The sequence below is a fragment of the Equus caballus genome, chromosome 23, assembly GCF_041296265.1.
Source record: "Equus caballus isolate H_3958 breed thoroughbred chromosome 23, TB-T2T, whole genome shotgun sequence".
In the NCBI taxonomy this organism is placed as follows: Eukaryota; Metazoa; Chordata; class Mammalia; order Perissodactyla; family Equidae; genus Equus; species Equus caballus.
The window spans coordinates 2,483,195-2,507,902 of NC_091706.1; positions in this window are offsets into that span (position 1 = coordinate 2,483,195).

Sequence of the window (24,708 nt, forward strand, 5' to 3'; positions counted from 1 at the left end):
CCGGAACCACCTAACGGACAGACCGGAATCAACTTTTGGGCATGCCGGAACCACCAGTCAGATGTGCCAGAAACCCGTGCCGGAGACGCCGGAAGCACCTGCCGAGCACGTCGCAACCACCTGCTCAACTCGCCTGAACCACCTGCCGGACACGCCAAAATCACCTGCCCGCTACACCAGCACCACTTCGGGGACAAGCCGGAATCACGTGAGGGGCATGCCGGCACAGCCTCTCAGACTGAACCTCGTGCCGGACACCACAGAACCACCTGCTGGACAGACCGGAACCACCTTCCGGACATGCCGGAACCACCGGCTCGACCCGCCGGAACGACCGCTGGACATGCAAACTCACCTGCCGGCTACGCCGGAAACACTTGGCAAACACTCCGGAATCACCTGCCGGGCATGCCGGAACCACCTCTCAGATATGCCAGAACCACGTGCCAATGACCCCGGAAGCACCTGCCGAGCACGCCGGAACCACCTGCTCGACTCGCCAGAACCACCTGCCGGACACGCAAAAATCACCTGCCGGCTACGCCACAACCAGTTGGGGAACACTTCGGAATCACCTGCCGGGCTTGCTGGAACCACCTGCCGGTCATGCCAAAATCACCTGCCAACTACGCCAGTACCACTTGGCGGACACTGTGGAAACCCCTGTAGGGCCGGCCGGAACCACATCTCAGACGTGCCAGAACCATGTGCATGAGATGCTGGAACCACACCCCGAACAGACGGAAAACACCTGCCAGACCCGTCTGAACAACCTGCCGAGCACGCCGGAGCCACCTGCTCGACTCGCCGGAACCACCTAACTGACATGCCCAAATCACCAGCCGGGTATGCCAGAACCACTTGGCGGACACTCCGGAATCATCTGCCGGACATGCCGGAACCAGCTCTCAGACACACCAGAACCACGTGCCGGAGACGCCGGAAGCACCTGGCGAGCATGCCGGAGCCACCTGCTCGACTCGCCAGAAACACCTGCCGGACACGCCAAAATCACCTGCCGGGTACGCCAGAACCACCTGGCGGACACTCCGAAATCACCTGTCGCGCATGCCGGAACCACCTCTCAGACGTGCCCGAAGCACGTGCCGGACACGCCGGAATCACCTACCGGACAGACCGGAACCACCTGTCGAGCACGCCGGAGCCACCTGTTCGACTCGCTGGAACCACCTGCCGGACAGGCCAATATCAACTGCTGGCTATGCCAGAACCACCTCGGGGACGGTCCGGAATCACCTGCCAGCCATGGCGGAACCACCTCTCAGACGTACCAAAACCACCTGCCGGTGAAGCTGGAAACACGTCCTGGACAGTCTGGAACCACCTGCCGGCCAAGCCTGAACCACCTGCCAAGCACAACGGAACAACCTGCCAGACATGCCAAAATCACCTGCGTGTTATGCCAGAACCACTTGGAGGACTCTCTGGGATGACCTGCCGGGCATGACGGAACCACCTCTCAGACGTGCCAGAACCATGTGGCGGACAGTCCGGAATCACCTGTTGGGCATGCACAACCATCTCTGAGACGTAGCAGAACCACATGCCGTGCAGGCTGGACCCACCTACCGGACAGACCGGAATCACCTTTCGGGCATGCCGGAACCACCTGTCAGATGTGCCAGAAACACGTGCCGGAGACGCCGGAAGCACCTGCCAAGCACGTTGGAACCACCTGCTCAACTCGCCTGAACCTCCTGCCGGACATGCCAAAAGCACCTGCCGAGTATGCCAGAACCACTTGGCGAACACTCCGGAATCACTTGCCGGGCATGCAGGAACCACCTCTCAGACATGCCAGAACCCCGTGCCAATGACCCCGGAAGCACCAGCCGAGCACGCCGGAACCACCTGCTCGACTCGCCAGAACCACCTGCCGATCACGCAAAAATCACCTGCCGGCTACGCCACAACCAGTTGGTGAACACTTTGGAATCACCTGCCAGGCTTGCTGGAACCACCTGCCGGTCATGCCAAAATCACCTGACAACTACGCCAGTACAACTTGGCGGACACTGTGGAAACACCTGTCGGGCCGGCCGGAACCACATCTCAGACGTGCCAGAACCATGTGCATGAGATGCTGGAACCACACCCCGAAGGGACGCAAAACACCTGCAAGACCCGTCTGAACAACCTGCCGAGCACGCCGGAGCCACCTGCTTGACTCGCCAGAAACACCTGCCGGACACGCCAAAATCACCTGCCGGGTATGCCAGAACCACCTGGCGGACACTACGGAATATCCTGCCGCGCATGCCGGAAGCACGTGCCAGACACGCCGGAATCACCTACCGGACAGACCGGAACCACCTGCCAAGAACGCCGGAGCCACCTGTTCGACTCGCTGGAACCACCTGCCGGACAGGCCAATATCAACTGCTGGCTATGCCAGAACCACCTGGGGGACAGTCCGGGATCACCTGCCAGCCATGGCGGAACCACCTCTCAGACGTACCAGAACCACCTGCCGGAGAAGCTGGAAACACGTCCTGGACAGACTGGAACCACGTGACGGCCATGCCTGAACCACCTGCCGAGCACGGCGGAACCACCTGCCGGACACGCCAAAATCAACTGCGGGCTACGCCAGAACCACTTGGACGACTCTCCGAAATGACATGCCGGGCATGTTGGAACCACCTCTCAGACGTGCCAGAAGCACGTGGCGGACAGTCCGGAATCACCTGTTGGGCATACGCAACCACCTCTGAGACGTACCAGAACCACGTGCCGTGCACGCCGGAACCACCTACCGGACAGACCGGAATCAACTTTTGGGCATGCCGGAACCACCAGTCAGATGTGCCAGAAACACGTGCCGGAGACGCCGGAAGCACCTGCCGAGCACGTCGCAACCACCTGCTCAACTCGCCTGAACCACCTGCCGGACACGCCAAAATCACCTGCCCGCTACACCAGCACCACTTCGGGGACAAGCCGGAATCACGTGAGGGGCATGCCGGCACAGCCTCTCAGACTGAACCTCGTGCCGGACACCACAGAACCACCTGCTGGACAGACCGGAACCACCTTCCGGACATGCCGGAACCACCGGCTCGACCCGCCGGAACGACCGCTGGACATGCAAACTCACCTGCCGGCTACGCCGGAAACACTTGGCGAACACTCCGGAATCACCTGCCGGGCATGCCGGAACCACCTCTCAGATATGCCAGAACCACGTGCCAATGACCCCGGAAGCACCTGCCGAGCACGCCGGAACCACCTGCTCGACTCGCCAGAACCACCTGCCGGACACGCAAAAATCACCTGCCGGCTACGCCACAACCAGTTGGGGAACACTTCGGAATCACCTGCCGGGCTTGCTGGAACCACCTGCCGGTCATGCCAAAATCACCTGCCAACTACGCCAGTACCACTTGGCGGACACTGTGGAAACACCTGTCGGGCCGGCCGGAACCACATCTCAGACGTGCCAGAACCATGTGCATGAGATGCTGGAACCACACCCCGAACAGACGGAAAACACCTGCCAGACCCGTCTGAACAACCTGCCGAGCACGCCGGAGCCACCTGCTCGACTCGCCGGAACCACCTACCTGACATACCCAAATCACCAGCCGGGTATGCCAGAACCACTTGGCGGACACTCCGGAATCATCTGCCGGACATGCCGGAACCAGCTCTCAGACACACCAGAACCACGTGCCGGAGACGCCGGAAGCACATGCCGAGCATGCCGGAGCCACCTGCTCGACTCGCCAGAAACACCTGCCGGACACGCCAAAATCACCTGCCGGGTACGCCAGAACCACCTGGCGGACACTCCGAAATCACCTGTCGCGCATGCCGGAACCACCTCTCAGACGTGCCGGAAGCACGTGCCGGACACGCCGGAATCACCTACCGGACAGACCGGAACCACCTGCCGATCACGCCGGAGCCACCTGTTCGACTCGCTGGAACCACCTGCCAGACAGGCCAATATCAACTGCTGGCTATGCCAGAACCACCTGGGGGACGGTCCGGAATCACCTGCCAGCCATGGCGGAACCACCTCTCAGACGTACCAGAACCACCTGCCGGAGAAGCTGGAAACACGTCCTGGACAGTCTGGAACCACCTGCCGGCCAAGCCTGAACCACCTGCCAAGCACAACGGAACAACCTGCCAGACACGCCAAAATCACCTGCGTGTTATGCCAGAACCACTTGGAGGACTCTCTGGGATGACCTGCCGGGCATGCCGGAACCACCTCTCAGACGTGCCAGAACCATGTGGCGGACAGTCCGGAATCACCTGTTGCGCGTGCGCAACCACCTCTGAGACGTACCAGAACCACATGCCGTGCAGGCTGGAACCACCTACCGGACAGACCGGAATCACCTTTCGGGCATGCCGGAACCACCTGTCAGATGTGCCAGAAACACGTGCCGGAGACGCCGGAAGCACCTGCCAAGCACGTTGGAACCACCTGCTCAACTCGCCTGAACCACCTGCCGGACATGCCAAAATCACCTGCCGACTATGATAGAACCACTTGGCGAACACTCCGGAATCACTTGCCGGGCATGCAGGAACCACCTCTCAGACATGCCAGAACCCCGTGCCAATGACCCCGGAAGCACCAGCCGAGCACGCCGGAACCACCTGCTCGACTCGCCAGAACCACCTGCCGATCACGCAAAAATCAACTGCCGGCGACGCCACAACCAGTTGGTGAACAATTTGGAGTCACCTTCCAGGCTTGCTGGAACCACCTGCCAATCATGCCAAAATCACCAGCCAACTACGCCAGAACCGCTTGGCGGACACTGCGGAAACACCTGTCGGGCCGGCTGGAACCACATCTCAGACGTGCCAGAAACGTGTTCATGAGATGCTGGAACCACACCCCGAACAGACGGATACCACCTGCCAGAACCGCCTGAACCACCTGCCGAGCACGCCGGAACCACCTGCTCGACTCACCGGTACCACCTCCCTGACACGCCAAAATCACCTGCTGGGTATGCCAGAACCACTTGGCGGACACTCCGGAATCATCTGCCGGACATGCCGGAACCAGCTCTCAGACACACCAGAACCAAGTGCCGGAGACGCAGGAAGCACCTGCCGAGCATGCCGGAGCCACCTGCTCGACTCGCCAGAAACACCTGATGGACACGCCAAAATCACCTGCCGGGTATGCCAGAACCACCTGGCGGACACTACGTAATCACCTGCCGCGCATGCCGCAAGCACGTGCCAGACACGCCGGAATCACCTACCGGACAGACCGGAACCACCTGCCAAGAACGCCGGAGCCACCTGTTCGACTCGCTGGAACCACCTGCCGGACAGGCCAATATCAACTGCTGGCTATGCCAGAACCACCTGGGGGACAGTCCGGGATCACCTGCCAGCCATGGCGGAACCACCTCTCAGACGTACCAGACCCACCTGCCGGAGAAGCTGGAAACACGTCCTGGACAGACTGGAACCACGTGACGGCCGTGCCTGAACCACCTGCCGAGCACGGCGGAACCACCTGCCAGACACGCCAAAATCACCTGCGGGCTACGCCAGAACCACTTGGACGACTCTCCGAAATGACATGCCGGGCATGTTGGAACCACCTCTCAGACGTGCCAGAAGCACGTGGCGGACTGTCCGGAATCACCTGTTGGGCATACGCAACCACCTCTGACACGTACCAGAACTACGTGCCGTGCACGCCGGAACCACCTAACGGACAGACCGGAATCAACTTTTGGGCATGCCGGAACCACCAGTCAGATGTGCCAGAAACACGTGCCGGAGACGCCGGAAGCACCTGCCGAGCACGTCGCAACCACCTGCTCAACTCGCCTGAACCACCTGCCAGACACGCCAAAATCACCTGCCCGCTACACCAGCACCACTTCGGGGACAAGCCGGAATCACGTGAGGGGCATGCCGGCACAGCCTCTCAGACTGAACCTCGTGCCGGACACCACAGAACCACCTGCCGGACAGACCGGAACCACCTTCCGGACACGCCGCAACCACCGGCTCGACCCGCCGCAACGACCGCTGGACATGCAAAATCACCTGTCGGCTACGCCGGAAACACTTGGCGAACACTCCGGAATCACCTGCCGGGCATGCCGGAACCACCTCTCAGATATGCCAGAACCACGTGCCAATGACCCCGGAAGCACCTGCCGAGCACGACGGAACCACCTGCTCGACTCGCCAGAACCACCTGCCGGACACGCAAAAATCACCTGCCGGCTACGCCACAACCAGTTGGGGAACACTTCGGAATCACCTGCTGGGCTTGCTGGAACCACCTGCCGGTCATGCCAAAATCACCTGCCAGCTACGCCAGTACGACTTGGCGGACACTGTGGAAACACCTGTCGGGGCGACCGGAACCACATCTCAGACGTGACAGAACCATGTGCATGAGATGCTGGAACCACACCCCGAACAGACGGAAAACACCTGCCAGACCCGTCTGAACAACCTGCCGAGCACGCCGGAGCCACCTGCTCGACTCGCCGGAACCACCTACCTGACATGCCCAAATCACCAGCCGGGTATGCCAGAACCACTTGGCGGACACTCCGGAATCATCTGCCGGACACGCCGGAACCAGCTCTCAGACACACCAGAACCACGTGCCGGAGACACCGGAAGCACCTGCCGAGCATGCCGGAGCCACCTGCTCGACTCGCCAGAAACACCTGCCGGACAAGCCAAAATCACCTGCCGGGTACGCCAGAACCACCTGGCGGACACTCCGAAATCACCTGTCGCGCATGCCGGAACCACCTCTCAGACGTGCCGGAAGCAAGTGCCGGACACGCAGGAATCACCTACCGGACAGACCGGAACCACCTGCCAAGCACGCCGGAGCCACCTGTTCGACTCGCTGGAACCACCTGCCGGACAGGCCAATATCAACTGCTGGCTATGCCAGAACAACCTGGGGGACGGTCCGGAATCACCTGCCAGCCATGGCGGAACCACCTCTCAGACGTACCAGAACCACCTGCCGGAGAAGCTGGAAACACGTCCTGGACAGTCTGGAACCACCTGCCGGCCAAGCCTGAACCACCTGCCAAGCACAACGGAACAACCTGCCAGACACGCCAAAATCAACTGCGTGCTATGCCAGAACCACTTGGAGGGCTCTCTGGGATGACCTGCCGGGCATGCCGGAACCACCTCTCAGACGTGCCAAAACCATGTGGCGGACAGTCCGGAATCACCTGTTGGGCATGCGCAACCACCTCTGAGACGTACCAGAACCACATGCCGTGCAGGCTGGAACCACCTACCGGACAGACCGGAATCACCTTTCGGGCATGCCGGAACCACCTGTCAGATGTGCCAGAAACACGTGCCGGAGACGCCGGAAGCACCTGCCAAGCACGTTGGAACCACCTGCTCAACTCGCCTGAACCACCTGCCGGACATGCCAAAATCACCTGCCGACTATGCCAGAACCACTTGGCGAACACTCCGGAATCACTTGCCGGGCATGCAGGAACCACCTCTCAGACATGCCAGAACCCCGTGCCAATGACCCCGGAAGCACCAGCCGAGCACGCCGGAACCACCTGCTCGACTCGCCAGAACCACCTGCCGATCACGCAAAAATCACCTGCCGGCTACGCCACAACCAGTTGGTGAACACTTTGGAATCACCTGCCAGGCTTGCTGGAACCACCTGCCAGTCATGCCAAAATCACCTGCCAACTACGCCAGAACCGCTTGGCGGACACTGCGGAAACACCTGTCGGGCCGGCTGGAACCACATCTCAGACGTGCCAGAAACGTGTTCATGAGATGCTGGAACCACACCCCGAACAGACGGATACCACCTGCCAGAACCGCCTGAACCACCTGCTGAGCACGCCGGAACCACCTGCTCGACTCACAGGTACCACCTCCCTGACACGCCAAAATCACCTGCTGGGTATGCCAGAACCACTTGGCGGACACTCCGGAATCATCTGCCGGACATGCCGGAACCAGCTCTCAGACACACCAGAACCAAGTGCCGGAGACGCCGGAAGCACCTGCCGAGCATGCCGGAGCCACCTGCTCCACTCGCCAGAAACACCTGCCGGACACGCAAAAATCACCTGCCGGGTATGCCAGAACCACCTGGCGGACACTACGGAATCACCTGCCGCGCATGCCGGAACCACCTCTCAGACGTGCCGGAAGCACGTGCCGGACACGCCGGAAACACCTACCGGACAGACCGGAACCACCTGCCAAGAGCGCCGGAGCCACCTGTTCGACTCGCTGGAACCACCTGCCGGACAGGCCAATATCAACTGCTGGCTATGCCAGAACCACCTGGGGGACAGTCCGGGATCACCTGCCAGCCATGGCGGAACCACCTCTCAGACGTACCAGAACCACCTGCCGGAGAAGCTGGAAACACGTCCTGGACAGACTGGAACCACGTGAAGGCCATGCCTGAACCACCTGCCGAGCACGGCGGAACCACCTGCCGGACACGCCAAAATCACCTGCGGGCTACGCCAGAACCACTTGGACGACTCTCCGAAATGACCTGCCGGGCATGTTGGAACCACCTCTCAGACGTGCCAGAAGCACGTGGCGGACAGTCCGGAATCACCTGTTGGGCATGCACAACCACCTCTGAGACGTACCAGAACCACATGCCGTGCACGCCGGAACCACCTACCGGACAGACCGGAATCCACTTTTGGGCATCCCGGAACCACCAGTCAGATGTGCCAGAAACACGTGCCGGAGACGCCGGAAGCACCTGCCGAGCACGTCGCAACCACCTGCTCAACTCGCCTGAACCACCTGCCGGACACGCCAAAATCACCTGCCCGCTACACCAGCACCACTTCGGGGACAAGCCGGAATCACGTGAGGGGCATGCCGGCACAGCCTCTCAGACTGAACCTCGTGCCGGACACCACAGAACCACCTGCCGGACAGACCGGAACCACCTGCCGGACACGCCGGAACCACCGGCTCGACCCGCCGGAACGACCGCTGGACATGCAAAATCACCTGCCGGCTACGCCGCAAACACTTGGCGAACACTCCGGAATCACCTGCCGGGCATGCCGGAACCACCTCTCAGATATGCCAGAACCACGTGCCAATGACCCCGGAAGCACCTGCCGAGCACGCCGGAACCACCTGCTCAACTCGCCAGAACCACCTGCCGGACACGCAAAAATCACCTGCCGGCTACGCCACAACCAGTTGGGGAACACTTCGGAATCACCTGCCGGGCTTGCTGGAACCACCTGCCGGTCATGCCAAAATCACCTGCCAACTACGCCAGTACCACTTGGCGGACACTGTGGAAACACCTGTCGGGCCGGCCGGAACCACATCTCAGACGTGCCAGAACCATGTGCATGAGATGCTGGAACCACACCCCGAACTGACGGAAAACACCTGCCAGACCCGTCTGAACAACCTGCCGAGCACGCCGGAGCCACCTGCTCGACTCGCCGGAACCACCTACCTGACATGCCCAAATCACCAGCCGGGTATGCCAGAACCACTTGGCGGACACTCCGGAATCATCTGCCGGACATGCCGGAACCAGCTCTCAGACACACCAGAACCACGTGCCGGAGACGCCGGAAGCACCTGCCGAGCATGCCGGAGCCACCTGCTCGACTCGCCAGAAACACCTGCCGGACACGCCAAAATCACCTGCCGGGTACGCCAGAACCACCTGGCGGACACTCCGAAATCACCTGTCGCGCATGCCGGAACCACCTCTCAGACGTGCCGGAAGCACGTGCCGGACACGCCGGAAACACCTACCGGACAGACCGGAACCACCTGCCAAGAACGCCGGAGCCACCTGTTCGACTCGCTGGAACCACCTGCCGGACAGGCCAATATCAACTGCTGGCTATGCCAGAACCACCTGGGGGACGGTCCGGGATCACCTGCCAGCCATGGCGGAACCACCTCTCAGACGTACCAGAACCACCTGCCGGAGAAGCTGGAAACACGTCCTGGACAGACTGGAACCACGTGACGGCCATGCCTGAACCACCTGCCGAGCACGGCGGAACCACCTGCCGGACACGCCAAAATCACCTGTGGGCTATGCCAGAACCACTTGGACGACTCTCCGAAATGACATGCCGGGCATGTTGGAACCACCTCTCAGACGTGCCAGAAGCACGTGGCGGACTGTCCGGAATCACCTGTTGGGCATACGCAACCACCTCTGACACGTACCAGAACCACGTGCCGTGCACGCCGGAACCACCTACCGGACAGACCGGAATCAACTTTTGGGCATGCCGGAACCACCAGTCAGATGTGCCAGAAACCCGTGCCGGAGACGCCGGAAGCACCTGCCGAGCACGTCGCAACCACCTGCTGAACTCGCCTGAACCACCTGCCGGACACGCCAAAATCACCTGCCCGCTACACCAGCACCACTTCGGGGACAAGCCGGAATCACGTGAGGGGCATGCCGGCACAGCCTCTCAGACTGAACCTCGTGCCGGACACCACAGAACCACCTGCCGGACAGACCGGAACCACCTGCCGGACACGCCGGAACCACCGGCTCGACCCGCCGGAACGACCGCTGGACATGCAAACTCACCTGCCGGCTACCCTGGAAACACTTGGCGAACACTCCAGAATCACCTGCCGGGCATGCCGGAACCACCTCTCAGATATGCCAGAACCACGTGCCAATGACCCCGGAAGCACCTGCCGAGCACGCCGGAACCACCTGCTCGACTCGCCAGAACCACCTGCCGGACACGCAAAAATCACCTGCCGGCTACGCCACAACCAGTTGGGGAACACTTCGGAATCACCTGCCGGGCTTGCTGGAACCACCTGCCGGTCATGCCAAAATCACCTGCCAACTACGCCAGTACCACTTGGCGGACACTGTGGAAACACCTGTCGGGCCGGCCGGAACCACATCTCAGACGTGCCAGAACCATGTGCATGAGATGCTGGAACCACACCCCGAACAGACGGAAAACACCTGCCAGACCCGTCTGAACCACCTGCCGAGCACGCCGGAGCCACCTGCTCGACTCGCCGGAACCACCTACCTGACATGCCCAAATCACCAGCCGGGTATGCCAGAACCACTTGGCGGACACTCCGGAATCATCTGCCGGACATGCCGGAACCAGCTCTCAGACACACCAGAACCACGTGCCGGAGACGCCGGAAGCACCTGCCGAGCATGCCGGAGACACCTGCTCGACTCGCCAGAAACACCTGCCGGACACGCCAAAATCACCTGCCGGGTACGCCAGAACCACCTGGCGGACACTCCGAAATCACCTGTCGCGCATGCCGGAACCACCTCTCAGACGTGCCGGAAGCACGTGCCGGACACGCCGGAATCACCTACCGGACAGACCGGAACCACCTGCCGAGCACGCCGGAGCCACCTGTTCGACTCGCTGGAACCACCTGCCGGACAGGCCAATATCAACTGCTGGCTATGCCAGAACCACCTGGGGGACGGTCCGGAATCACCTGCCAGCCATGGCGGAACCACCTCTCAGACGTACCAGAACCACCTGCCGGAGAAGCTGGAAACACGTCCTGGACAGTCTGGAACCACCTGCCGGCCAAGCCTGAACCACCTGCCAAGCACAACGGAACAACCTGCCTGACACGCCAAAATCACCTGCGTGTTATGCCAGAACCACTTGGAGGACTCTCTGGGATGACCTGCCGGGCATGCCGGAACCACCTCTCAGACGTGCCAGAACCATGTGGCGGACAGTCCGGAATCACCTGTTGGGCATGCGCAACCACCTCTGAGACGTACCAGAACCACATGCCGTGCAGGCTGGAACCACCTACCGGACAGACCGGAATCACCTTTCGGGCATGCCGGAACCACCTGTCAGATGTGCCAGAAACACGTGCCGGAGACGCCGGAAGCACCTGCCAAGCACGTTGGAACCACCTGCTCAACTCGCCTGAACCACCTGCCGGACATGCCAAAATCACCTGCCGACTATGCCAGAACCACTTGGCGAACACTCCGGAATCACTTGCCGGGCATGCAGGAACCACCTCTCAGACATGCCAGAACCCCGTGCCAATGACCCCGGAAGCACCAGCCGAGCACGCCGGAACCACCTGCTCGACTCGCCAGAACCACCTGCCGATCACGCAAAAATCACCTGCCGGCTACGCCACAACCAGTTGGTGAACACTTTGGAATCACCTGCCAGGCTTGCTGGAACCACCTGCCAGTCATGCCAAAATCACCTGCCAACTACGCCAGAACCGCTTGGCGGACACTGCGGAAACACCTGTCGGGCCGGCTGGAACCACATCTCAGACGTGCCAGAAACGTGTTCATGAGATGCTGGAACCACACCCCGAACAGACGGATACCACCTGCCAGAACCGCCTGAACCAACTGCCGAGCACGCCGGAACCACCTGCTCGACTCACCGGTACCACCTCCCTGACACGCCAAAATCACCTGCTGGGTATGCCAGAACCACTTGGCGGACACTCCGGAATCATCTGCCGGACATGCCGGAACCAGCTCTCAGACACACCAGAACCAAGTGCCGGAGACGCCGGAAGCACCTGCCGAGCATGCCGGAGCCACCTGCTCGACTCGCCAGAAACACCTGCCGGCCACGCCAAAATCACCTGCCGGGTATGCCAGAACCACCTGGCGGACACTACGGAATCACCTGCCGCGCATGCCGGAAGCACGTGCCAGACACGCCGGAAACACCTACCGGACAGACCGGAACCACCTGCCAAGAACGCCGGAGCCACCTGTTCGACTCGCTGGAACCACCTGCCGGACAGGCCAATATCAACTGCTGGCTATGCCAGAACCACCTGGGGGACGGTCCGGGATCACCTGCCAGCCATGGCGGAGCCACCTCTCAGACGTACCAGAACCACCTGCCGGAGAAGCTGGAAACACGTCCTGGACAGACTGGAACCACGTGACGGCCATGCCTGAACCACCTGCCGAGCACGGCGGAACCACCTGCCGGACACGCCAAAATCACGTGCGGGCTACGCCAGAACCACTTGGACGACTCTCCGAAATGACCTGCCGGGCATGTTGGAACCACCTCTCAGACGTGCCAGAAGCACGTGGCGGACAGTCCGGAATCACTTGTTGGGCATACGCAACCACCTCTGAGACGTACCAGAACCACGTGCCGTGCACGCCGGAACCACCTACCGGACAGACCGGAATCAACTTTTGGGCATGCCGGAACCACCAGTCAGATGTGCCAGAAACCCGTGCCGGAGACGCCGGAAGCACCTGCCGAGCACGTCGCAACCACCTGCTCAACTCGCCTGAACCACCTGCCGGACACGCCAAAATCACCTGCCCGCTACACCAGCACCACTTCGGGGACAAGCCAGAATCACGTGAGGGGCATGCCGGCACAGCCTCTCAGACTGAACCTCGTGCCGGACACCACAGAACCACCTGCCGGACAGACCGGAACCACCTGCCGGACACGCCGGAACCACCGGCTCGACCCGCCGGAACGACCGCTGGACATGCAAACTCACCTGCCGGCTACCCTGGAAACACTTGGCGAACACTCCAGAATCACCTGCCGGGCATGCCGGAACCACCTCTCAGATATGCCAGAACCACGTGCCAATGACCCCGGAAGCACATGCCGAGCACGCCGGAACCACCTGCTCGACTCGCCAGAACCACCTGCCGGACACGCAAAAATCACCTGCCGGCTACGCCACAACCAGTTGGGGAACACTTCGGAATCACCTGCCGGGCTTGCTGGAACCACCTGCCGGTCATGCCAAAATCACCTGCCAACTACACCAGTACCACTTGGCGGACACTGTGGAAACACCTGTCGGGCCGGCCGGAACCACATCTCAGACGTGCCAGAACCATGTGCATGAGATGCTGGAACCACACCCCGAACAGACGGAAAACACCTGCCAGACCCGTCTGAACAACCTGCCGAGCACGCCGGAGCCACCTGCTCGACTCGCCGGAACCACCTACCTGACATGCCCAAATCACCAGCCGGGTATGCCAGAACCACTTGGCGGACACTCCGGAATCATCTGCCGGACATGCCGGAACCAGCTCTCAGACACACCAGAACCACGTGCCGGAGACGCCGGAAGCACCTGCCGAGCATGCCGGAGCCACCTGCTCGACTCGCCAGAAACACCTGCCGGACACGCCAAAATCACCTGCCGGGTACGCCAGAACCACCTGGCGGACACTCCGAAATCACCTGTCTCGCATGCCGGAACCACCTCTCAGACGTGCCGGAAGCACGTGCCGGACACGCCGGAATCACCTACCGGACAGACCGGAACCACCTGCCGAGCACGCCGGAGCCACCTGTTCGACTCGCTGGAACCACCTGCCGGACAGGCCAATATCAACTGCTGGCTATGCCAGAACCACCTGGGGGACGGTCCGGAATCACCTGCCAGCCATGGCGGAACCACCTCTCAGACGTACCAGAACCACCTGCCGGAGAAGCTGGAAACACGTCCTGGACAGTCTGGAACCACCTGCCGGCCAAGCCTGAACCACCTGCCAAGCACAACGGAACAACCTGCCAGACACGCCAAAATCACCTGCGTGTTATGCCAGAACCACTTGGAGGACTCTCTGGGATGACCTGCCGGGCATGCCGGAACCACCTCTCAGACGTGCCAGAACCATGTGGCGGACAGTCCGGAATCACCTGTTGGGCATGCGCAACCACCTCTGAGACGTACCAGAACCACATGCCGTGCAGGCTGGAACCACCTACCGGACAGACCGGAATCACCTTTCGGGCATGCCGGAACCACCTGTCAGATGTGCCAGAAACACGTGCCGGAGACGCCGGAAGCACCTGCCAAGCACGTTGGAACCACCTGCTCAACTCGCCTGAACCACCTGCCGGACATGCCAAAATCACCTGCCGACTATGCCAGAACCACTTGGCGAACACTCCGGAATCACTTGCCGGGCATGCAGGAACCACCTCTCAGACATGCCAGAACCCCGTGCCAATGACCCCGGAAGCACCAGCCGAGCACGCCGGAACCACCTGCTCGACTCGCCAGAACCACCTGCCGATCACGCAAAAATCACCTGCCGGCTACGCCACAACCAGTTGGTGAACACTTTGGAATCACCTGCCAGGCTTGCTGGAACCACCTGCCAGTCATGCCAAAATCACCTGCCAACTACGCCAGAACCGCTTGGCGGACACTGCGGAAACACCTGTCGGGCCGGCTGGAACCACATCTCAGACGTGCCAGAAACGTGTTCATGAGATGCTGGAACCACACCCCGAACAGACGGATACCACCTGCCAGAACCGCCTGAACCACCTGCCGAGCACGCCGGAACCACCTGCTCGACTCACCGGTACCACCTCCCTGACACGCCAAAATCACCTGCTGGGTATGCCAGAACCACTTGGCGGACACTCCGGAATCATCTGCCGGTCATGCCGGAACCAGCTCTCAGACACACCAGAACCAAGTGCCGGAGACGCCGGAAGCACCTGCCGAGCATGCCGGAGCCACCTGCTCGACTCGCCAGAAACACCTGCCGGCCACGCCAAAATCACCTGCCGGGTATGCCAGAACCACCTGGCGGACACTACGGAATCACCTGCCGCGCATGCCGGAAGCACGTGCCAGACACGCCGGAAACACCTACCGGACAGACCGGAACCACCTGCCAAGAACGCCGGAGCCACCTGTTCGACTCGCTGGAACCACCTGCCGGACAGGCCAATATCAACTGCTGGCTATGCCAGAACCACCTGGGGGACGGTCCGGGATCACCTGCCAGCCATGGCGGAACCACCTCTCAGACGTACCAGAACCACCTGCCGGAGAACCTGGAAACACGTCCTGGACAGACTGGAACCACGTGACGGCCATGCCTGAACCACCTGCCGAGCACGGCGGAACAACCTGCCGGACACGCCAAAATCACCTGCCGGCTACGCCACAACCAGTTGGTGAACACTTTGGAATCACCTGCCAGGCTTGCTGGAACCACCTGCCGGTCATGCCAAAATCACCTGACAACTACGCCAGTACAACTTGGCGGACACTGTGGAAACACCTGTCGGGCCGGCCGGAACCACATCTCAGACGTGCCAGAACCATGTGCATGAGATGCTGGAACCACACCCCGAACAGACGGAAAACACCTGCCAGACCCGTCTGAACAACCTGCCGAGCACGCCGGAGCCACCTGCTCGACTCGCCAGAAACACCTGCCGGACACGCCAAAATCACCTGCCGGGTATGCCAGAACCACCTGGCGGACACTACGGAATATCCTGCCGCGCATGCCGGAAACACGTGCCAGACACGCCGGAATCACCTACCGGACAGACCGGAACCACCTGCCAAGAACACCGGAGCCACCTGTTCGACTCGCTGCAACCACCTGCCGGACAGGCCAATATCAACTGCTGGCTATGCCAGAACCACCTGGGGGACAGTCCGGGATCACCTGCCAGCCATGGCGGAACCACCTCTCAGACGTACCAGACCCACCTGCCGGAGAAGCTGGAAACACGTCCTGGACAGACTGGAACCACGTGACGGCCATGCCTGAACCACCTGCCGAGCACGGCGGAACCACCTGCCGGACACGCCAAAATCACGTGCGGGCTACGCCAGAACCACTTGGACGACTCTCCGAAATGACCTGCCGGGCATGTTGGAACCACCTCTCAGACGTGCCAGAAGCACGTGGCGGACAGTCCGGAATCACCTGTTGGGCATACGCAACCACCTCTGAGACGTACCAGAACCACGTGCTGTGCACGCCGGAACCACCTACCGGACAGACCGGAATCAACTTTTGGGCATGCCGGAACCACCAGTCAGATGTGCCAGAAACCCGTGCCGGAGACGCCGGAAGCACCTGCCGAGCACGTCGCAACCACCTGCTCAACTCGCCTGAACCACCTGCCGGACACGCCAAAATCACCTGCCCGCTACACCAGCACCACTTCGGGGACAAGCCGGAATCACGTGAGGGGCATGCCGGCACAGCCTCTCAGACTGAACCTCGTGCCGGACACCACAGAACCACCTGCCGGACAGACCGGAACCACCTTCCGGACATGCCGGAACCACCGGCTCGACCCGCCGGAACGACCGCTGGACATGCAAACTCACCTGCCGGCTACGCCGGAAACACTTGGCGAACACTCCGGAATCACCTGCCGGGCATGCCGGAACCACCTCTCAGATATGCCAGAACCACGTGCCAATGACCCCGGAAGCACCTGCCGAGCACGCCGGAACCACCTGCTCGACTCGCCAGAACCACCTGCCGGACACGCAAAAATCACCTGCCGGCTACGCCACAACCAGTTGGGGAACACTTCGGAATCACCTGCCGGGCTTGCTGGAACCACCTGCCGGTCATGCCAAAATCACCTGCCAACTACGCCAGTACCACTTGGCGGACACTGTGGAAACACCTGTCGGGCCGGCCGGAACCACATCTCAGACGTGCCACAACCATGTGCATGAGATGCTGGAACCACACCCCGAACAGACGGAAAACACCTGCCAGACCCGTCTGAACAACCTGCCGAGCACGCCGGAGCCACCTGCTCGACTCGCCGGAACCACCTACCTGACATGCCCAAATCACCAGCCGGGTATGCCAGAACCACTTGGCGGACACTCCGGAATCATCTGCCGGACATGCCGGAACCAGCTCTCAGACACACCAGAACCACGTGCCGGAGACGCCGGAAGCACCTGCCGAGCATGCCGGAGCCACCTGCTCGACTCGCCAGAAACACCTGCCGGACACGCCAAAATCACCTGCCGGGTACGCCAGAACCACCTGGCGGACACTCCGAAATCACCTGTCGCGCATGCCGGAACCACCTCTCAGACGTGCCGGAAGCACGTGCCGGACACGCCGGAATCACCTACCGGACAGACCGGAACCACCTGCCGAGCACGCCGGAGCCACCTGTTCGACTCGCTGGAACCACCTGCCGGACAGGCCAATATCAACTGCTGGCTATGCCAGAACCACCTGGGGGACGGTCCGGAATCACCTGCCAGCCATGGCGGAACCACCTCTCAGACGTACCAGAACCACCTGCCGGAGAAGCTGGAAACACGTCCTGGACAGTCTGGAACCACCTGCCGGCCAAGCCTGAACCACCTGCCAAGCACAACGGAACAACCTGCCAGACACGCCAAAATCACCTGCGTGTTATGCCAGAACCACTTGGAGGACTCTCTGGGATGACCTGCCGGGCATGCCGGAACCACCTCTCAGACGTGCCAGAACCATGTGGCGGACAGTCCGGAATCACCTGTTGGGCATGCGCAACCACCTCTGAGACGTACCAGAACCACATGCTGTGCAGGCTGGAACCACCTACCGGACAGACCGGAATCACCTTTCGGGCATGCCGGAACCACCTGTCAGATGTGCCAGAAACACGTGCCGGAGACGCCGGAAGCACCTGCCAAGCACGTTTTAACCACCTGCTCAACTCGCCTGAACCACCTGCCGGACATGCCAAAATCACCTGCCGACTATGCCAGAACCACTTGGCGAACACCCCGGAATCACTTGCCGGGCATGCAGGAACCACCTCTCAGACATGCCAGAACCCCGTGCCAATGACCCCGGAAGCACCAGCCGAGCACGCCGGAACCACCTGCTCGACTCGCCAGAACCACCTGCCGATCACGCAAAAATCACCTGCCGGCTACGCCACAACCAGTTGGTGAACACTTTGGAATCACCTGCCAGGCTTGCTGGAACCACCTGCCAGTCATGCCAAAATCACCTGCCAACTACGCCAGAACCGCTTGGCGGACACTGCGGAAACACCTGTCGGGCCGGCTGGAACCACATCTCAGACGTGCCAGAAACGTGTTCATGAGATGCTGGAACCACACCCCGAACAGACGGATACCACCTGCCAGAACCGCCTGAACCAACTGCCGAGCACGCCGGAACCACCTGCTCGACTCACCGGTACCACCTCCCTGACACGCCAAAATCACCTGCTGGGTATGCCAGAACCACTTGGCGGACACTCCGGAATCATCTGCCGGACATGCCGGAACCAGCTCTCAGACACACCAGAACCAAGTGCCGGAGACGCCGGAAGCACCTGCCGAGCATGCCGGAGCCACCTGCTCGACTCGCCAGAAACACCTGCCGGCCACGCCAAAATCACCTGCCGGGTATGCCAGAACCACCTGGCGGACACTACGGAATCACCTGCCGCGCATGCCGGAAGCACGTGCCAGACACGCCGGAAACACCTACCGGACAGACCGGAACCACCTGCCAAGAACGCCGGAGCCACCTGTTCGACTCGCTGGAACCACCTGCCGGACAGGCCAATATCAACTGCTGGCTATGCCAGAACCACCTGGGGGACGGTCCGGGATCACCTGCCAGCCATGGCGGAGCCACCTCTCAGACGTACCAGAACCACCTGCCGGAGAAGCTGGAAACACGTCCTGGACAGACTGGAACCACGTGACGGCCATGCCTGAACCACCTGCCGAGCACGGCGGAACCACCTGCCGGACACGCCAAAATCACGTGCGGGCTACGCCAGAACCACTTGGACGACTCTCCGAAATGACCTGCCGGGCATGTTGGAACCACCTCTCAGACGTGCCAGAAGCACGTGGCGGACAGTCCGGAATCACCTGTTGGGCATACGCAACCACCTCTGAGACGTACCAGAACCACGTGCCGTGCACGCCGGAACCACCTACCGGACAGACCGGAATCAACTTTTGGGCATGCCGGAACCACCAGTCAGATGTGCCAGAAACACGTGCCGGAGACGCCGGAAGCACCTGCCGAGCACGTCGCAACCACCTGCTCAACTCGCCTGAACCACCTGCCGGACACGCCAAAATCACCTGCCCGCTACACCAGCACCACTTCGGGGACAAGCCAGAATCACGTGAGGGGCATGCCGGCACAGCCTCTCAGACTGAACCTCGTGCCGGACACCACAGAACCACCTGCCGGACAGACCGGAACCACCTGCCGGACACGCCGGAACCACCGGCTCGACCCGCCGGAACGACCGCTGGACATGCAAACTCACCTGCCGGCTACCCTGGAAACACTTGGCGAACACTCCAGAATCACCTGCCGGGCATGCCGGAACCACCTCTCAGATATGCCAGAACCACGTGCCAATGACCCCGGAAGCACATGCCGAGCACGCCGGAACCACCTGCTCGACTCGCCAGAACCACCTGCCGGACACGCAAAAATCACCTGCCGGCTACGCCACAACCAGTTGGGGAACACTTCGGAATCACCTGCCGGGCTTGCTGGAACCACCTGCCGGTCATGCCAAAATCACCTGCCAACTACGCCAGTACCACTTGGCGGACACTGTGGAAACACCTGTAGGGCCGGCCGGAACCACATCTCAGACGTGCCAGAACCATGTGCATGAGATGCTGGAACCACACCCCGAACAGACGGAAAACACCTGCCAGACCCGTCTGAACAACCTGCCGAGCACGCCGGAGCCACCTGCTCGACTCGCCGGAACCACCTACCTGACATGCCCAAATCACCAGCCGGGTATGCCAGAACCACTTGGCGGACACTCCGGAATCATCTGCCGGACATGCCGGAACCAGCTCTCAGACACACCAGAACCACGTGCCGGAGACGCCGGAAGCACCTGCCGAGCATGCCGGAGCCACCTGCTCGACTCGCCAGAAACACCTGCCGGACACGCCAAAATCACCTGCCGGGTACGCCAGAACCACCTGGCGGACACTCCGAAATCACCTGTCGCGCATGCCGGAACCACCTCTCAGACGTGCCGGAAGCACGTGCCGGACACGCCGGAATCACCTACCGGACAGACCGGAACCACCTGCCGAGCACGCCGGAGCCACCTGTTCGACTCGCTGGAACCACCTGCCGGACAGGCCAATATCAACTGCTGGCTATGCCAGAACCACCTGGGGGACGGTCCGGAATCACCTGCCAGCCATGGCGGAACCACCTCTCAGACGTACCAGAACCACCTGCCGGAGAAGCTGGAAACACGTCCTGGACAGTCTGGAACCACCTGCCGGCCAAGCCTGAACCACCTGCCAAGCACAACGGAACAACCTGCCAGACACGCCAAAATCACCTGCGTGTTATGCCAGAACCACTTGGAGGACTCTCTGGGATGACCTGCCGGGCATGCCGGAACCACCTCTCAGACGTGCCAGAACCATGTGGCGGACAGTCCGGAATCACCTGTTGGGCATGCGCAACCACCTCTGAGACGTACCAGAACCACATGCCGTGCAGGCTGGAACCACCTACCGGACAGACCGGAATCACCTTTCGGGCATGCCGGAACCACCTGTCAGATGTGCCAGAAACACGTGCCGGAGACGCCGGAAGCACCTGCCAAGCACGTTGGAACCACCTGCTCAACTCGCCTGAACCACCTGCCGGACATGCCAAAATCACCTGCCGACTATGCCAGAACCACTTGGCGAACACTCCGGAATCACTTGCCGGGCATGCAGGAACCACCTCTCAGACATGCCAGAACCCCGTGCCAATGACCCCGGAAGCACCAGCCGAGCACGCCGGAACCACCTGCTCGACTCGCCAGAACCACCTGCCGATCACGCAAAAATCACCTGCCGGCTACGCCACAACCAGTTGGTGAACACTTTGGAATCACCTGCCAGGCTTGCTGGAACCACCTGCCAGTCATGCCAAAATCACCTGCCAACTACGCCAGAACCGCTTGGCGGACACTGCGGAAACACCTGTCGGGCCGGCTGGAACCACATCTCAGACGTGCCAGAAACGTGTTCATGAGATGCTGGAACCACACCCCGAACAGACGGATACCACCTGCCAGAACCGCCTGAACCAACTGCCGAGCACGCCGGAACCACCTGCTCGACTCACCGGTACCACCTCCCTGACACGCCAAAATCACCTGCTGGGTATGCCAGAACCACTTGGCGGACACTCCGGAATCATCTGCCGGACATGCCGGAACCAGCTCTCAGACACACCAGAACCAAGTGCCGGAGACGCCGGAAGCACCTGCCGAGCATGCCGGAGCCACCTGCTCGACTCGCCAGAAACACCTGCCGGCCACGCCAAAATCACCTGCCGGGTATGCCAGAACCACCTGGCGGACACTACGGAATCACCTGCCGCGCATGCCGGAAGCACGTGCCAGACACGCCGGAAACACCTACCGGACAGACCGGAACCACCTGCCAAGAACGCCGGAGCCACCTGTTCGACTCGCTGGAACCACCTGCCGGACAGGCCAATATCAACTGCTGGCTATGCCAGAACCACCTGGGGGACGGTCCGGGATCACCTGCCAGCCATGGCGGAGCCACCTCTCAGACGTACCAGAACCACCTGCCGGAGAAGCTGGAAACACGTCCTGGACAGACTGGAACCACGTGACGGCCATGCCTGAACCACCTGCCGAGCACGGCGGAACCACCTGCCGGACACGCCAAAATCACGTGCGGGCTACGCCAGAACCACTTGGACGACTCTCCGAAATGACCTGCCGGGCATGTTGGAACCACCTCTCAGACGTGCCAGAAGCACGTGGCGGACAGTCCGGAATCACCTGTTGGGCATACGCAACCACCTCTGAGACGTACCAGAACCACGTGCCGTGCACGCCGGAACCACCTACCGGACAGACCGGAATCAACTTTTGGGCATGCCGGAACCACCAGTCAGATGTGCCAGAAACACGTGCCGGAGACGCCGGAAGCACCTGCCGAGCACGTCGCAACCACCTGCTCAACTCGCCTGAACCACCTGCCGGACACGCCAAAATCACCTGCCCTCTACACCAGCACCACTTCGGGGACAAGCCAGAATCACGTGAGGGGCATGCCGGCACAGCCTCTCAGACTGAACCTCGTGCCGGACACCACAGAACCACCTGCCGGACAGACCGGAACCACCTGCCGGACACGCCGGAACCACCGGCTCGACCCGCCGGAACGACCGCTGGACATGCAAACTCACCTGCCGGCTACCCTGGAAACACTTGGCGAACACTCCAGAATCACCTGCCGGGCATGCCGGAACCACCTCTCAGATATGCCAGAACCACGTGCCAATGACCCCGGAAGCACATGCCGAGCACGCCGGAACCACCTGCTCGACTCGCCAGAACCACCTGCCGGACACGCAAAAATCACCTGCCGGCTACGCCACAACCAGTTGGGGAACACTTCGGAATCACCTGCCGGGCTTGCTGGAACCACCTGCCGGTCATGCCAAAATCACCTGCCAACTACGCCAGTACCACTTGGCGGACACTGTGGAAACACCTGTAGGGCCGGCCGGAACCACATCTCAGACGTGCCAGAACCATGTGCATGAGATGCTGGAACCACACCCCGAACAGACGGAAAACACCTGCCAGACCCGTCTGAACAACCTGCCGAGCACGCCGGAGCCACCTGCTCGACTCGCCGGAACCACCTACCTGACATGCCCAAATCACCAGCCGGGTATGCCAGAACCACTTGGCGGACACTCCGGAATCATCTGCCGGACATGCCGGAACCAGCTCTCAGACACACCAGAACCACGTGCCGGAGACGCCGGAAGCACCTGCCGAGCATGCCGGAGCCACCTGCTCGACTCGCCAGAAACACCTGCCGGACACGCCAAAATCACCTGCCGGGTACGCCAGAACCACCTGGCGGACACTCCGAAATCACCTGTCGCGCATGCCGGAACCACCTCTCAGACGTGCCGGAAGCACGTGCCGGACACGCCGGAATCACCTACCGGACAGACCGGAACCACCTGCCGAGCACGCCGGAGCCACCTGTTCGACTCGCTGGAACCACCTGCCGGACAGGCCAATATCAACTGCTGGCTATGCCAGAACCACCTGGGGGACGGTCCGGAATCACCTGCCAGCCATGGCGGAACCACCTCTCAGACGTACCAGAACCACCTGCCGGAGAAGCTGGAAACACGTCCTGGACAGTCTGGAACCACCTGCCGGCCAAGCCTGAACCACCTGCCAAGCACAACGGAACAACCTGCCAGACACGCCAAAATCACCTGCGTGTTATGCCAGAACCACTTGGAGGACTCTCTGGGATGACCTGCCGGGCATGCCGGAACCACCTCTCAGACGTGCCAGAACCATGTGGCGGACAGTCCGGAATCACCTGTTGGGCATGCGCAACCACCTCTGAGACGTACCAGAACCACATGCCGTGCAGGCTGGAACCACCTACCGGACAGACCGGAATCACCTTTCGGGCATGCCGGAACCACCTGTCAGATGTGCCAGAAACACGTGCCGGAGACGCCGGAAGCACCTGCCAAGCACGTTGGAACCACCTGCTCAACTCGCCTGAACCACCTGCCGGACATGCCAAAATCACCTGCCGACTATGCCAGAACCACTTGGCGAACACTCCGGAATCACTTGCCGGGCATGCAGGAACCACCTCTCAGACATGCCAGAACCCCGTGCCAATGACCCCGGAAGCACCAGCCGAGCACGCCGGAACCACCTGCTCGACTCGCCAGAACCACCTGCCGATCACGCAAAAATCACCTGCCGGCTACGCCACAACCAGTTGGTGAACACTTTGGAATCACCTGCCAGGCTTGCTGGAACCACCTGCCAGTCATGCCAAAATCACCTGCCAACTACGCCAGAACCGCTTGGC